This window comes from Miscanthus floridulus, chromosome 5, assembly GCF_019320115.1.
Source record: "Miscanthus floridulus cultivar M001 chromosome 5, ASM1932011v1, whole genome shotgun sequence".
In the NCBI taxonomy this organism is placed as follows: domain Eukaryota; kingdom Viridiplantae; phylum Streptophyta; class Magnoliopsida; order Poales; family Poaceae; genus Miscanthus; species Miscanthus floridulus.
Genome location: NC_089584.1, coordinates 112,910,875 through 112,929,077, shown reverse-complemented (window position 1 = coordinate 112,929,077; position 18,203 = coordinate 112,910,875). Strand labels below are relative to the sequence as shown.

Below are 18,203 nucleotides of genomic sequence, written 5' to 3'. Positions count from 1 at the left end.
TGGCTAAAGGAGACAATGACATCAACACCTTGTTCTTTCCCATGGTCCTAGAAACCATGCCGCTTCAATGGTTTGACAAATTGAATCTAGGATCAATCAGAAATTGGGAGGACTTGCAAAGAGCTTTCTGCGAAAATTTTGTGGGTATCATTACACACCCAATCACCCACGTAGAGTTAAAAGGACTCAAGTAGAAAGGAGGTGAAAGTCTCAAAAATTACTATCGACGATTTGGCGAACTACGAGTTCAAGTACATGACATCACCCAACGGGAAGTAATCGAAGCTTTCTCTCACGGAATCATGGCTAGGTGGTAATTTCAAGACTTCTGCAAAGAAAACCCAAGAAACAATGAAGAATTCAGATGAACAGTGGAAAAGATGATTACCGCAGAGGAAAAGACACGAGAAAGATTCCCGGATAGAAACAACAGAGACAACCCGGACAAGCAAAATCATCGAAACAACAGACAACAGGAAAAAAAACGTGGACCAGACAACACCGTAGCAGTGACTGACAAATCAAGGAAGTTTTCCAAGCCCAGAAGGTATGACGACATTGAAAATATGCGTTGCATCTTGCACCCCAAAGGAAATCACACCATCAGAAATTGCTACACCTTCAAAGATCGATACACAAGAAAAGATAGTAAGGAGAATACCAAAGAAGGCAATCAGAAAAAAGAAGAAGACAACCACGAAGACAAGGGATTCCAACAATCCAGGCGGACAGTAGCAGTAATCTTTACCGGGGTTCCAGATTCCAGAAGCAAACATCAAGAAAAGCTGGCGTTACGAACCATCATGGCAGCAGAACCGGCTACACCAAGATATCTTAATTGGTCATAGTATCCAATCTAATTTTTAAGAGAAGACTAATGGACTAGCGTAGGAAACACATGCCATTACCCACTAGTTCTAGATCCAACTATTATCGATATGACTGCCATGAAAGTACTAATCGACGGGAAAGCCGGACTCAACATCATTTTTTTAGAAACCTTAAGAAAGATGGGACTATAACTCGTCGGGATGATTACACCAATAAGCACACCTTTTTATGGCATAGTACCCGACAAGGCAGCAATGCCACTTGGACAAATCACTCTACCGGTTACTTTTGGGACTCCCTCGAACTACCGTACAGACTTCATCAAGTTTGAAGTTGCGGACTTCGATTTATCATATCACGCAATCCTTGGGCGCCCGGCACTAGCAAAATTCATGGCAATATCGCATTATTCGTACCTGTTGCTTGAGATGCCAGGGCCTAATGGTGTCCTTTCTCTTCGGAGTGATTTGAAGCGCGCTTTTGACTGCGATGTTTAGGCAATCCAAATTGCAGCAAAAGCACAGGCCACCGATGGAAGAAACAAAATAGCCACTGTTGCAGCAGAAATGAGCCTAGAAGAGCTAGAGATACCGGCTAAAAAACCCAGCATTCTAGCACCACCAAAAGAAGCCGACGTCAAGCAAATCAACCTGGGCACCGGTGATCCCTCCAAAACGACAACCATCAGCACCCACCTCTCAGCAAAATAGGAACTCGTGCTCACCAACTTTCTTCGGGACAACAAAGATATCTTCGCTTGGAAGCCGGCCGACATGCCAGAGGTCCCAAGAGGGTTGGCTGAGCACAGAATTGATATCAATGAAGGCTCCAAACCCATGAAGCAACGACTACGACGATTCTCACCGACAAGAAGGCAGCAATTAAAAAAGGAATCACAAAACTAATGGCAGGCGGATTCATCAGAGAAATCCTCCATCTAGATTGGCTAGCAAACCCAGTTTTAGTACAGAAAAAGAATACGGACGAGTGGCGCATGTGTGTCAACTACACAGATCTCAACAAACACTGCCCAAAAGATCTGTTCGGGCTACCACGCATTGATCAGATAGTTGATTCAACAACAGAATCTGCCCTATTATCTTTCCTTGATTGCTATTCAGGATATCACCAGATCGTATTAAAGGAACATGACCAGAGCAAGACATCTTTCATCACTCCATTCGGTACCTACTGCTACAAAACCATGTCATTTGGACTCAAGAATGCTGGTGCCACTTACCAAAGAGCTATCCAAACGTGCCTTGGTGATTAGATCGGCGAAAACGTAGAGGCATACGTGGATGATGTAGTAGTAAAGACAAAGAACCCGGATACACTAATTGAAGACTTAAAGCAAACCTTCGAAAACCTGAAAAGGTGGAGATGGAAATTGAACCCAAATAAGTGTGTATTCGACGTTCCTTCAGGACAACTACTCGAATTCTTGGTCAGTCATTGCAGAATCGAAGCAAGCGCCAAGCAAATTCAAGCCATAACAGAGATGGGCCCTCCTCAAAGTGTCAAAGATGTGCAGAAGCTAACAGGCTGCATGGCGGCCCTAAATTGTTTCATATCAAGACTCGGTGAAAAAGGGTTACCTTTCTTTAAATTGCTAAAGAAGACAGATAAATTCGAGTGGACAGAAGAAGCCAACGAAGCTTTCAAGAAGCTTAAGGCATACCTAACTTCCTCGCCCGTTCCCACACCTCCAAAGAAATACGAAGACATAATGCTGTATATTGCGGCAACTTCTACTGTGATCAGCACATCGATTGTCGTAGAAATAGAAGAAGAAGGGCGTGTATATAAAGTAAAATGCCCCGTATACTACATCAGCGAAATACTGTCAGAATCAAAAATCCGGTACCCACATGTACAAAACTACTCTACGCCCTACTGATCACTTCACGCAAACTTCGCCACTATTTTGAAAGCCACAAGATTACTGTGGTGATAGATTTCCCACTCGGAGACATCCTACACAACAGAGACGCAATAGGACGTATATCTAAGTGGGCAGTTGAACTTGGTGCTCTCAATATTGATTTCACCCCACGGAAGGTAATTAAATCTCTAGCCCTGGCTGATTTTGTTGCCGAGTGGATAGAAATTCAACAACCTATGTCAAATACCATCCTTGATCATTGAAAGATGTACTTTGATGGATCACTTAAGCTAGGCGGAGCCGGTGCAGGCGTTCTCCTCATTTCTCTAGATGGAAAACAACTCAAGTACGTCCTTTAGATATTATGACAAGCTACAAACAATGAAGCAGAATACGAAGCCCTCATCCATGGGCTACGAGTGGCAATTACCCTCGGAATCAAGCGTTTACTCGTTTACGGCGATTCAACGGTAGTCATCAATCAAGTCAACAAAGATTGGGACTACACCAAAGAAAACATGGGGGCTTACTGTGCTGAAATACGAAAGCTCGAAAAACATTTTCAAGGATTAGAAATTCTACACGTCCTACGCAATTCTAATATTTCGGCAGATGTCCTCGCCAAGCTTGGATCAGATAGGGCGAAGGTCCCACCCGGTGTATTCATAGAGGAGTTATCAGCACCCTCTATTAAACAACCCAGTGAGATAACCCCTAAAATCTCAGCTAAAGGTACCCAGATTTTGGTAATTATCACTTCATGGACCCAGGTTTTTATTGATTACATCAAAGAGAATAAGTTGCCAGCGGAAAAAGAGGAAGCTACCCGAGTTGTTCGCAGAAGCAAGAACTACGTCCTAGTGGGAAACAAACTCTACAGAAGAGTCGTATCATCAGGAGTACTCCTAAAATATGTCTCATTTGAAGAGGGCAAAGAGATCCTAGACGAAATACACTCAGGTTGCTGTGGAAATCATGCCGCTTCAAGAACACTAGTCGGCAAAGCATTCCGCACCGGATTCTACTGGCCAACCGATTTGAAAGACGCAGAAGAACTTGTCAGAAGATGCAAAGGTTGTCAAATGTTTGCAAGACAAGCTCATGTGCCAGCTCACAATCTCATCTGCATCCCACCTGCTTGGCCTTTCTCCTGCTGGGGGCTGGATCAAGTAGGACCTCTCAAGAAAGCAAAAGACGGTTTCGAGTACATCTTCATAGCAATTGATAAGTTCACCAAGTGGATTGAATACAAACCACTCGCAAAATACAGCGTAGTCAAAGCAGTCGAATTCATCCAAGACATTATGCACTGCTTCGGCATGCCCAATCGAATCATCATAGATTTGGGTTCTCCCTTCATAGCCACAGAATTCCAAAGTTGGGCATAGGATTGCGGCTTTAGAATAGATTATGCATCAGTCGCACATCTAGAGGCCAACGGACAGGTAGAAAGGGCTAATGGACTCATACTAGCCGGATTAAAACTAAGATTGTATGAAGAACTAGTGGACTATGGATCAAAATGGATTGAAAAATTACCCAAGGTCGTATGGGGGCTACGGACTCAAATGAGCAGAGCCACCGGATACTCACCTTTTTTCCTAGTTTATAGATCAAAAGCCGTACTACCTACCAACTTGATTTGGATGTCACCAAGGATAGAACAATATGATGAAGGAAAAGCTGAGCAAACCCAAAGATTAGAGCTCGACAGTACAGAAGAAGTCAGAGTAAACGCTACCCTTCAATCAGCAAGATACCTCCAAGGATTAAGATGCCACTACAACAAGAATACCCAGTCTTGATCATTAGCAGTCAGAGGCCTAGTACTAAGAAGAATACAAAAAACTGATGGACGCCATAAACTACTTAGTCCATGGGAAGGTCCTTTTATCGTCACAAAAGTCACCAGACTAGGCACATACAAGTTGATAACTGAAGACGGAAGAGAAGTCAACAATACATGGCACATCAGCCAGCTAAGAAGATTCTACGCATGAAAACAACTCAAGGGAAAATATATATGCAAGCCACAAGAGATCAATGTTCATGATCAATAAAGTTAGCGCTCATCAACAACATACATACTATTATGACCTATCAATATTCATGATCAATAAAGATGGTTCTTTCTCGACAAACATATGTCTTATTATGGCTTTCTCCGAGTTGTTTCCAATAAGCATACCGGCCGAGAGCAAAAGATTTGAAAAGATGCTTAAGCCCGCCGATGAGGGTAGCTAATAAGCTAACACCCGAACCAAAAAGCAAAATGGCTGAAAATACGCCTGAGCATACTGGCCGAGAGCAAAAGAGCTAAAAAGATGCTTGAGCCCACCGATGAGGGTAGCTAATAAGCTAACACCCGAACCAAAAAAGCAAAATGGCTAAAAATACGCCTAAGCATACTGGCAGAGAGCAAAAGAGCTAAAAAGATGCTTGAGCCCGCCGATGAGGGTAGCTAACAAGCTAACACCCGAACCAAAAAGCAAAATGGCTGAAAAGACGCCTGAGCATACCGGCCGAGAGCAAAAGAGCTAAAAAGATGCTTGAGCCCGCCGATGAGGGTAGCTAATAAGCTAACACCCAAACCAAAAAAGCAAAATGGCTAAAAATATGCCTGAGCATACCGGCAGAGAGCAAAAGAGCTAAAAAGATGCTTGAGCCCGTCGATGAGGGTAGCTAATAAGCTAACACCTGAACCAAAAAGCAAAATGGCTGAAAATACGCCTGAGCATACCGGCCGAGAGCAAAAGAGCTGAAAAGATGCTTGAGCCCACCGATGAGGGTAGCTAATAAGCTAACACCTGAACCAAAAAAGCAAAATGGCTGAAAATACGCCTGAGCATACCGGCAGAGAGCAAAAGAGCTGAAAAGATGCTTGAGCCCGCCGATGAGGGTAGCTAATAAGCTGACACCCGAACCAAAAAATTAAAACGACTGAAATTAAGCCTAGCAAGAGGCTCGGGGGCTACACTCAGAAGATCCCAAGAAATGCTACATGGTTTCTCTCAAGAAAGCACTCGGGCGATGCTTGTACCTACTCGGCAGGACCTAAAGGAACAAGACGAGGCTTCCAGAGCCCTACCATGAAGTGCTCGGGGGCTTGTCGATCCTAGGATGTTTTTGCAACCAGGGATAGGACCAGATGCTGACCACATTCTAAGTTAAGCCGAAAAGAAGAAGCTAGAGGCGTCCTAAGTCTTTTCAGTACTAACAAGAACACAAAGTTTGTCGAGACAACGATCTATGCCGAGTTGTTCACAAGTCACAGATGAAAGCCAGACAAACACTCAACAAATCAAGGAAATCAATCTACATATACCGAGTTGTTTACAAGGCACAGACTAAAGCTAGAAAAGCACTTGACAGATCAAGAAAGTTTGTCAAGATAATGATTTACCTAAGCCGGGTTGTTTATGAGACAAAGAAATACAGATAAAGAAGACATCAACAAAAAATAAAGAATCTCCATTCAGTCTTCAAGTATAGTGTTTTATTACAGAAGCTGGAATACAAAGGTCAATTACATCAAGCATTGTCATCAGGAGAAGAAATATCAATGTTAAGATTATCTACAATCTTCCTGGCTAAATCTTCGACCTCAGGCTCCAACTTCTCAACAGCATCCAGATACTCTTGGCTCTCGGCTTCATCGGCAACCTTGGACAAAGGAAAGTCTAGAGAAAGAACCCGGACCTAGGCAAGAACATTCCTGGTACAAAGATGGGCACACCGCTTCACAAACTCTTGGAAATGGATCGGCACTTGGGGAATGAACTGAGCTCAAGAATGACCATCATCTGCTAGAGTCCAAAGAAGGTCAGCTACTGACCGAAAAGACTTCCACAAAGCTTTCTAGTTCTCAGTAGCTATTGCCAACTTGCCAGTCAAGTCCTCAACGGTTTTTAGGCCTGCACAAGATCTCTGTCAGCCCCACACCTAATCAACTTAGCAAGCACGAGTTCTTCTTTAGCTTGAGTAATTACCTCCTCAGCCTTATTGTGGCTAGTATGAATGAGTGTCTTCATCTCCTCGATACCCTCTGAGAGCTTCTGCTTTTCAACTCGGAGAGCTAGACCAAGCAACAAAAGACAAGTCAGCAGAAAGACAAATTTGAATACAAAGGGAAGCGAAAAAGAACTCGTGATACCATGACACTCTTTCTTCATGGCCTCCATGTTTTTAAGGCCTCCTGGGTAGCTGCATCCCTCTGCTTTTCTACCTCAACTACACGGGCATGGAGAGCATTGTCCTCCTTCTGATGCGTCTACGCTCAGTCTCCAACTCGGCCCGACAGAGGTCAAGCTCTGCCTTTAGGGTACTCACCTCAGAAGACAACTTTTTCTTGTTTTCAGACAAGAAAAAGAAGCTGGTATGATCATGAGAAAAAGACTGAGCAAAAAGAGAGAAAGAAAAACAAGACATAAGGAAAGAAGAAAAACAAACATCCAAAGAAAGAACTATAGAAAAACTTACCTAGAGCCTTTCCCCAAAAGAAGTCGCAAGGGTCGACAAGCTTCCCCAGGCGGCGGTTAGCTCTGACAATCGATGAGTGGCATCAAACTACTGCACCACGTCATCAGCCAAAGGCGGACCACCGGAGGCAAGAAGAGGAGGGAGAAGCTGACCGAGGCAAAGAAGGCACGACCAGGGCAATCTCCTGGGAAGCCATGGCCAATCCCTTAGATGAACCCGCCGCCATGGCCACGGTCACCTCGGGAGCCGACAAATCAGTAGCTGCAGACTCTGTCCCCCTCACAGCCACCTCGGCGACCGTGTGTTCTGAGTCCGGAGACTCAGTACGCAAGGGCGCACTAGAGGTTTGACAAGAAGTCGACTGTAGGCTCGGGGAAGATGAAGGACTGAAAGTTGACAAGGAAACTCGTCAATAAGAATAAGAAAAAAGGAGAATAGAAGCAGAGAAATAAAACCAGAATTCACTCACTCAGCTATCTTCTTCTTCATAAAACCAAAAGAAGACCTCGCAGGGGGAACCACGGCAGCAAAAACATCGCCACCACCCTATGACAAGAGCGGTGCAGCCGGTACTAGAGCCTCAGAAGAACTCGAACCCGATGTCCGCTTGCTACAAGAGAACAAGACCAAAGTCAAAACAAAAAGAGGAATTCAACAACAGGAAAACAAGAAAAGAACTCACCGACGAGTAATGAGGGCATCATCATCATCCTCTTCCTCCTCACTCTCGACCAAGGCAACCATAGCTCCAGCTGAAAAAAGGACAAAAGTACTCGGTCAAAGATAAAAACAAACAGCAAAAGGACAGCGCGTATTAATATTCTCACCTAAGAGCATGCTAGCTACAACTAGAGTACCTGGACGAGTACTCGACTGGTGAGACTTCTTGGCAGCAGATGGAGCAGAAGAAGAACTATCCGCTCACCCCCTCTTTCCAAAAGTACGAGGAGCTTGAGGAACTGGACGAGGAACATACTCTTCATATACGTCAGAAAATGCGGAAGAAACACCAGGAAGCATCATGGTAGTTTGAAACTTACTGGTCAAGGATGCCCCAGCAAGACTACCCCCAGCCTCCACATTTACAGGGAGATCATCAAGGGGAATTGGATCAGCGAAATTACGCCTCAATTCCTATAAAAGAGTAAAACAACAAGACAAGGAAGATTAAGCAAAAGTGGATACAACGAAAGAGAATCAAAAGTACCCGCATAAAGAAAAGAACAACTCACAACAGGGGGCCGGTTGTTAGCGCTATACTCAAGGACAGCAAGCGGAACGACGCTTACTCCTTTCAGCATCTTCTAGAGACGCTCGAGCACCTCCTCGTTAGTCAACTCAAGGGCAGGGACCATACGAGAAGGGTCCTTTGCCCCAGAGTACTCGAAACCGTAATGTTCTCGCTCCTTCAAAGGTTGAACTCAGTGGCGAAGAAAACTAGAAATAATCCCGAAGCCGGTCAAGCCTTGTTGTTTCAGAATGCAAATTCTCTCAAGAAAAGGCTTGATCGTCTGGAGCTCAGCCATAGTCACATGATTCTTTTCCCATCGGTCATTAACCGAGGGACCAGATCCGGAATGAATGGAAAGAGGAGGAATCAAGTTGGTGGCATAAAATCAGTCAGCACGCCAATCCCTCACGGAATCAACTAGGTCATAGTCAAAGAACTTGCTCTTAAGACCTTGGCGAAACTGAATCCCGCAGCCACCAAGAACATTGGTGTCATCGCGGCGGGGTTGGGGCTTCAGGCAGAAAAAGTAACGAAAGAGGGAAAGAGAAGGAGGAATTGCAAGGAAAGTTTTGCAAAGATGAACAAAAACGGAAAGATGAAAGACAGCATTAGGAGCGAGATGGTTCAGGCTAATCCCAAAATAGTTGAGAAATCGGTGAAAAAAGGTAGAAGCAGGAAGGCAGAGACCAGCATGGATAAAGGAGACGAAAAGAATAATCTCACCGGGACTTAGAGCAGGGACCCGATGCTCGCCTGGAGCTCTCTAATCAGCAAACTCCTTGCTCTAGAGCAGGCCATCACTCACGAGCTCGTGAAGCTGATCTTCAGTTGTTGTTGGAGCCGGTCAGATCTTCTGAGCAGCCCTCATCGCCATGAATTCTTGATTTTCAATGACGGAGAGCGATGCTTCCTCGTCGACAAAGCTCGCCTGGGACTTACTCGCCGACTTCTTCCTACCCATGTACTAGCAAAAGCAATGGGGCACTAAGAATAGAGAAGGCTCGGACGACAGCACTCAGATGATGGTGGTAATGGCGACGGCGGAGTTTTGAAGGCTAGGGTTTTAAGGCAAAGGCAGGGTACCAAAGAAAAGGAGGAGAAAGGCCTTTAAATAGATTTTACACCGGTAAAAACGTGGCCCACCAGGCCTATTTTAACACGGCATGAGGACACAATGGTCCATTTACCGACGTAGCTAAAATGGCAGACGACTCAAATCCACACAACGGTACAGTTCAACGGGCAGATTTTAGACTTATCCATCCAGCACCAGGGCGAAGTTATCATATTACCACAAAAAGAACTCATCAACAATAAAGCAAAGAAGGGTAACCTCATAAGGAGCGCAACAACCCGGTCCTTACAAAAAGAACTCGGAAATCTCATCAACAACTGGGACATCAAGAGAATAAAGAATTACAACTTAGAAGACAAGATTCTTTCCATTATAACTGGTTTAAAAAAATAGAAGATTACACATCTTACAAGACCCAACGAACTCGGTACCACGACAAGCAAAGTAGCAAAGAGGAACCGGACACGGCTAGGCTCTGGAACGACTACGTGTTCCAAATTGCTACTCGGTAGGACAAACCACCCTCGGCTACACTATTTTCTTCAAAGGACGGACGCAGTGCATCCAAGGCAGAAATCAGCAGCATGGCGGGACAACATGGAGCAGAGAAGGCCGACAGACATCTGTCTACCCAAGTCTGATGTGATGCTGGATATGGTGTTGATCTGCACCGGACAGTCTCAGGGTAGGCGACGAGGATCAACCCAGAATTGCCAGATGAAGGATCGCATCCCACATCATAAGACTCCCTCCAACTACCGCCACGTACTTCCAAGTACAATGCTGCTGCGGGATTAACCTACCTCCAATCCCTATCACAAGACTCCCTTCAGCTATGGCAAGATACACAAGAACTACAAAATACGCCAGGGGGCTGCTCTACTTCAGTAACTATCATATTCATGACTATGGAGATTTCAGACCACGCAACAAAGTGCTCGATGAATCAAAACAGCACAACAGAAGGGTATTTATAGACCAAAGAAGCGGTGCACATAGACCGGGAGCACCAATGGAATAAGCCTAACAAAGGACAGAGTGAAAAGATAGAATTCAATGAAAGAGGACTCAGGCGTGAAGAAACATTACTCAAGGACGAGCATATTCGAAAGGATATACCAACACTATACAACTCATAAGCAAACAACATTCACACTCAACCACTACCAAACAACCACATCTGACAACAGCAGACCGCCAGAAAATATGCCAAGACCCAGCACCCGAGTTCTTTTTGAATAAAAGAACCCAAATATATGCTCGGGGGCTGCAACAGGAGAGGATTTTTAGCTCTTTTGAATAGCATAAGATTCAAGACCCTTCAACTTTTTGTTCCAAATAGCAAAAGGCTCGGGGGCTACACTCAGTGAGTGCACTTTTTCCTTCAAAAAAGCGTATGTCACTCAGAAGACTTCTTCAAGACAGACCACTTCAAGGCCACACGACAAAAAGAACACGAACATAGCTATATCCGAGCTCTTTTTGACAAAGAACCCGGGTATACGCTCAGGAGCCCTTCGACGAAGATTCAGGGCAATTTCAAGAGAAGACCCTCAAGCTCCTTGTGCCAAACAGCAAGAGGCTTGGGGGCTACACCCAAATGGGAGTACTTTTTTTCTTCAAAAAGGTACACACCACGCGAAGATCTCACGAAGCGCTATACGGTTTCGCTCAAGAAAGCACTCGAACGACGCTTGTTCCTGCTCGACAAGACTTAAAGGAACAAGACGAGGCTTCCAGAACTCAACCATGAAGTGCTCGGGGGCTTGTCGGTGCGGGACCCATGAGATACCCCACAAGGAAAGGAGAAGATCTAGTCTAACTAGGATTGTTCCCCTATAATCTTAGTAGAAGTATTATTCTATAATTCTACTAGGAACTCTCATTGTAAACTGACTAGGATTCTGACCTCCTGACTATATAAAGGAGGGCAGGATTCCTAGGGACGAGCGACTTTTAACAACACAACACTTTACGATCAATCCAACGCAAAGGCTAACGCCGACTGGACGTAGGGCTATTACTCGATCAAAGATCGAGGGTCCGAACCAGGATAAATCGACTGTCCCTTGCGTTAACCGTCGAGTTCCGCATACGCTAAAGCCCGAACATACTGCCCTGAGGACCCCCGTGGCAGGCTATCGGTGGTGAAACATCGACAGGTACCTCCTCAAGCACTTGGGAAGTCCTAAGCTATCTCCAACAACAACACCCAAAATACAAAGACACATTCGTTCTTTGGGTAACGCTACAGGGAAATGGTTCAATGCCTATTTAGTATCTTCTCCAACAACAGGACCCAAAAGAGAACACTTTCTACAAATGGGTTTCCAGGAGTGAGGATGCTCATATTTGGGTTATGCCCATCAGGTAACCCAAAATAGGTCTTCCGTATAGGTACTCTGTTGGAGGCTGATTTTGTGTCTCTCGCTACCCATTTTGAGTTTGGGTTCCCATATGCGTTCCTTGTTGGAGACAGTCTAAGTCCTTGCAAGTTAGATAAGGGCAGCAACGTGCATTTCAAAAAGATGATGGCAAGCTCGGCTATCTACTGAAGAATCCTCTAAACCTACTAATATTCCTTTAAGAACTTGTCTACACTACACACCACACGCCCGACAAATTTTCTCCTCCACACCTGATTCTTTCCAGCCCTTTGATCAAGATCAGATGATGTTATCTTTTTCTTTCACTTCGTCTTCCCAAGGGGCTCGCCATTGGACATCATCTCTGTGTGATGCCTCCGCCACACATTTCTTTTGCCTTTGAGAGCCCTTCGTTGTTGGATCCGTTGCTAACCCATCAACTCGTGATGTCTAAGCCATTGGCCTCTAGCTTGCTCAATTGGCTCTCTCCACTTCACACACCTAGTAGCCACAACAACATCGCTACCTATCAAAGATATGGACTCTAGTGTACCTCGCCGTCTATAAAAGAGAGCCCACTCCAGGTAGCGTGGTCCGAATCGAATATGAGGACCAACCAGAACGAGGTACGATATCAGACTTGGTGGACAAACAATTAGCCAAATGAAGCTTGGAGATCAAGATAAATCCAAAGTAACCGATTAGGCAATTAGGAAATCTCCCTGTAACCGAATAGGAAATGTATATCTCAATCGGATGGGATCGGATCTGTAACCCTGCCTCCTGAACTATATAAGCTGAGGCAAGGAGCGCTCATTTAGTACGCCATTGCAACCGTAGCATATTAGGCAATTAGGCTCGCATAGCCATTGGTGTCCCTTGTCAACATCGAGATATACTCTCCACTAGACATATGGTACCCTATGCATGATTTGCTAATCTTCATTGTCGGAGCTAATTCCTCCGACACTACTTGGCCCTACGGTCGCTCATTCACCTAGCCTTCCTGGCTTCCTGGCACCGCACATTGTTGGAGTTAGAGAAGATGCCATAAAAGAAGAAAAGATGGGAAATTCGGGTGTGCGCAGTTTTTTTTATCATGTGCGATATAATTTTAGTTATTTTATTGAAACATTAGGTGTTTCTTAAAAAATAGCTTTTAAATAAATACACTGCTAGGTACACACGAGTAGGAATCAGAACAGGGTAGGGGATGGTTGCATTGCACCCTCTGCTACCTTGGGTCCGTTAATGCTTGTGATCTCTTTCTGCTTCTATTGGTTAAGGAATGCCAATAATGAAATAACTAATAGACCTGCTAATGGATTCATGTCCTTCTTGATCTTGATTCTCATTGGACGTTTTGACTTAGTAGCTATGTGATTTTTCACTTTGATTTGTGTACTTGACTTTCCCTTTCACTACTTCCTTTTGTCTCTCTTCTTTGGGCCCTGTATTGGGAACTATTCTTTTTCCAGTTTCCGTTAGAATCGCGATTCGTTACATTATGCCAAGCAATCATATCTCTTATCCCTAGCTTGGCTCTTTTAGAACCAATTTCCATCTTTCCACCGACAGCTACCAAGTGCTCCCCTTTAATTTACTAGGGCCAACATCCCAGAGGCTATGCTATTTGTTCAACTCTCGCGCGCAAATAAAGCTTTTTTAAAAAGAAAAAGAATAGACAAATCCAAAATCAAATCAGCTATTGGCATTAGATATAATAGAAAGGAAGCTTGGAATGCCCAATCAAAGAAATGAAAACAAATACTTAGGCAAAAGCTGATGGACGATTCTAACCTTTCTTTACTAGGAGGCTTGGGAAAACTGCTGTAAAGCAATTAGTGAAAACCTAGAAAGCAATTAATTAAACCTTCCCTAATGATGGTTTTTTTATCTCATCCGTTTTCCGATAGCATGAAAAGAAAGAAAAGTCTTTTAGTATAGGTATCTATTTTTGCAATTTGAGATACCGAGGCCCCTGCTTAGCTACCGCCTACAGTAGGGATGAAAACGGACGGAAACGGACGGAAAAACTCCTCTCCCATTTTCGTTTCTACATTTTTAGCGAAAACAGGATCGGGTTCGGGGAAAAAATAGAATTAAAAACGGATGGGGATATACGAAAATACGGAAACAGACAAATACAGACGGAGAGCAGGGAAAATAAGTTAGAATAACATGATCAAATATTCTTAGTATACATGAACAAAGTCACAAAATAATATACACGTAGAAAATTATCGGTCCAATATTTACTAGTATAACATGTGTTAACATGTTAACATGCATAATTTGTGATTAGTAGGTTTATGAACATCAATTTCTAGACATATCTCACATAGATTGAAAATAGGGTGAAAAACAGAATAATTCTGGATAAAAACGGGATCTCGCGGAAACGGACGGAAAACCCCCTTTTCCTTATTCCCACAAATATGAAAATGGACGGAACAAAGTAGAAAACAGAATAGGTCGGAACGAGATTTTTTCGGTCCCTATTCAACCTTACCTACCGGGTAGGCTGGGAAAAGAAGAGTAGGAATAAGGGCTCCTTTCGCTTTTACAAGATGGATAGCAACGTTGAAGCACAACATTGTAGTGCATGCCGCCATAGCAGTTTCGTTTCGTCGAACGTTTTTCCGTTGGATAGTGCGCATGCATGCATCATCGTATCAGCTCCTGACACTGCGGATCCACCGAAAAGTTAGTCTAATCTATGCTATCCTTAAACCCTACTAGTACGCACTAAGAATAAAGCTTTACTTGCCTACCAATACACAGGTTACAGGCAGGAGCAGGATGCTTATCCTGAGACAGCCAAGTGCAGCCTTATCTCTCAACTACTCTACTGTCTACTTACTACGTATTTCAGGCTGTCACAGTCCGATGAGAAAGCGCCTGTACACAAATGAAATGAAAAATGGCTGCATACGCGTGCGGCAGCTGCCTTGGTAGTGCATGCATGCTCATCTATCATCTAATTAAACCCCAACTAAAGTACCACCTTAGAGTTAATTAATTTTAAATTTAACTGAGTTTGTAAAAATATCATCACCACTCATCATTTCAACTATATGTATATATATTCTCCTTGACGAATATAATAACATTGGTTGGGTTGTATTAATATCTTTTTATAGAATTATTTAAACTTTAATAATTTTTATTTAGAATAAATCTAGATTATATACTTATGCGACGGGGGCGGAGGAAGTATCAGCACAAAAGCGTCCATGCACGAACTCATTTCCTAGCTTCCAAAATAAAAACGTGTGTGCGCAGTAAAGCCGCCCGCAAAGCGATAAAGCCGCCAGTGACAAGATCAGCAACCTAGCCTGTCATGGTGTGCATAGTTTATCTGGCCAGGTAGATGTGTGTATCTTGAACAAATCGGGAGTTGTTTTTCTCTCTGAAAGGCAAATCTCCGATTGCGAGCTCAAAAAGGCTCGAATGGACAAGACGAGCTGCTGTTGCTACAGTCATTTTAGCTTGGCACTTTATTTTTTTGAAGAGGCGATTTTGATGATGGTACTATTGAGACGGTGACCTTGGAATTAGCACTTATCACCACTTCGTACTTTCTTGTGATCAGATATTTTCAGCCTCGTATATGATCGTGGATTATAAGTTAAAATAATATTTTTCTTTCGTACCAAATCAGACAGGTGTAAATAATCTACGATCGTTTACGACGAAACGAACAGCTGTTTTTCAGTCCAGCACATACAAGATGGAAAGAAGTTCCATATATAGCACTCGTCATCATCCCCAACCTGATGTGGATGGTGTATCAAGTTTTCAGTTGCGATTTCAACTCTTGTGAAGTAAGCACGCATGCATCAGAGATATCTCAAGAGAATCTACGATGACGAGGTAATTACCAAGTGCACATTACAAGGGTGTTCGGCTGGCGGGTGGGTGGCCCACTCACTAAAGTACTGTTCATATGAACAGTGTTTTAAGATAGAACTGTATTTTTCTCTCGTAACCATCGGCCGGAACAGTATTTTAGCTTATTTTTCAGTCCTGTCAAACAGGCTCTACATTCGAATTTAACCAGTATACGAAGTTAAACTTTTCCTACAATAAAAGAAAAAGCAAATTTCACTGCAAGGACCTGGTTTTTTTCAGTTTTTTTTAAATATTTATAAATAGATTTTAGTGTTTGATTTTTGTTTATGGACCTGATCTCGACGTCGTGGCTTTTGACGCCGAGCAAGCTCGTCTCAGCGCCATGTCCAATCACGACGAGACGTCTTGGCGATGACCCGACAACAACGTGAACAAGACCTCACGGCATGGCGCCGAGCTCGGCGCCCTACAAATCACGCGACGCGACCGTCACGGGAAACGAACGCTCGAAATATCGAGGCCGGCGCATCCGCTGCCTGAGACTCACTGAGAGCCTCTAGAAATCACACGACGCGACCGACCACCATGGCCGCCGCCGCCGCGCTCCTCCTCTCGCCGTGGCTCGTTTCTCTCCCACCTCAACCGAGCCTCGCCCCCGGCTTCACCAAGAGACCAACTCCCTACCCCTCCTCGGCCGCCGCGGCCCGAGGCTCCGGGCCGTCGGGGACGGGCCTTGCGCGGGGCTGCCCGACCAGGCCACGGTCTACAACGGCGCCTACGGGCCCTGGACCGTGGAGGACTCCGACGTCCGCGAGGTGCTGCTGTACCGGTCGGGGCTGGTGACGGCGGCGGCGTCCTTCGTGGCCGCGGCCTCCGCGGCGTTCCTGCCGGATGGCAACCCCGCCGCCGGCGCCGGCGCGGCCGACCTCCTGTACGCCGCCGGCGCCTCGGGGCTGGGCCTGTCGCTGCTCCTCATCCACATCTACGTCACCCCGATCAAGAGCTTCCTCCAGGCGCTGTGGGCGGCCGGGGTGCTCGGCTCCCTCGGGACCTACCTCGTCGCCGCCCGCCCGCTGGACGAGAGCCTCGTGCAGTACGTGCTGGAGCACCCCACCGCGCTGTGGTTCGTCGGCCCCACGTTTGCCGCGCTCACTGGCCTCGTCTTCAAGGAAGGTATGCAAACGCCGCGCGTGCTGCTTATCAGAATCTCAGTGTGTATCTCCATATGGTACTTGGTACCTCTCTTCTTTCTTTTCAGCTCATCCATTGCATTTTTTTTTCCTGTCATCTGTTTCCAACCCGATTACATATGGATAGCCAATTATATACAGTGATATGAATTTCCTGCCCGGTTACATATAGCCAGTATATACAGTGATATGACGACTGTAGTAGCAATGGCCATCAGCCTGTTCGTTTCGTCGTAAACGATCGTGGATTATTTACTGCTGGCTGGTTTGGCGTGAGAGAAAAATACTGTTTCAGCTTATAATCCACGATCGTATACGAGCAAGCGAACAGGCTGCATGCTGATGATATTCTAGTTTGTTATACATTGTAGTATTATCCAATTTGTCGATTATGCTGACAGTAATGCATCCACAGGTCTCTGCTATGGAAAATTGGAAGCTGGCATCTTAACGTTTGTTATCCCTGGGCTTCTTCTTGGACATTTGGTAAGTCAGAAACCACTGAGATTTATCTCCTCAAAGTCTCATATTGCTGGTATCTGCTGCACTCATCTTACAATCTTTGTGGTCACATTTTATGTGCAGTCTGGTTTAATGGATAACAGCACAAAGACAACCCTTTTAGGAGTGTGGATGCTTCTTTTCATGGTTTTCGCAGCTAGAAAGTTCCAGCAGCCCATCAAGGTAAAATCTCTCCCAATGATTCCTATGTACCCTTCATTTGTAGCTGATATCTTGCTTCCTGATTCGAATCTGACAATTTCATTCTTCTCCCTCAACCATTCAGGACGACATTGGGGACAAATCTGTTTTCATGTTCAACGCACTCCCTGAAGAGGAAAAGAACGCTTTGATCCAGAAACTCGAGAGGCAAAAGGCACAGCAGCAGTTTGAGTGTCTTGGTGTAGCCAATAGTTTGTCCATGAAAGTTTATAGCTGATGTACATGATAGTTCTGAAAAATGAAAATACATCAAGGCATATAAAGATGAGAATATTGTAATCGAGATGTAATTACAAATGTGTTGGATCACAGGTAAGTTGTAATTACACATATAACAATTTTGTTGTTATAGTCTTTGTAAATATTTCAGTTTGTTGAGCTCTCGTGCCATAATCGAGTAAATGCAAAATTCATCACTGAATGGATGAGATGGAGGTTGAGGAAACAGAAAAGTTATCTGCTGACCCCACGCCTATGAACTTGCATATCATGAGGAAAGCAACCTGATAATGGTCACAGAAACAGAAGATCACATTCGCTTACATATCATGAGCAATCTGATAGTTGT

At 44.5% G+C, this 18,203-nt stretch overlaps 1 pseudogene; it reads left to right on the top strand.

Moving 5' to 3' along the window:
• Positions 1-16,252: 16,252 nt before the first annotated feature.
• LOC136453086 (uncharacterized) lies at positions 16,253-17,952 on the top strand (annotated as a pseudogene).
• Positions 17,953-18,203: the final 251 nt, after the last annotated feature.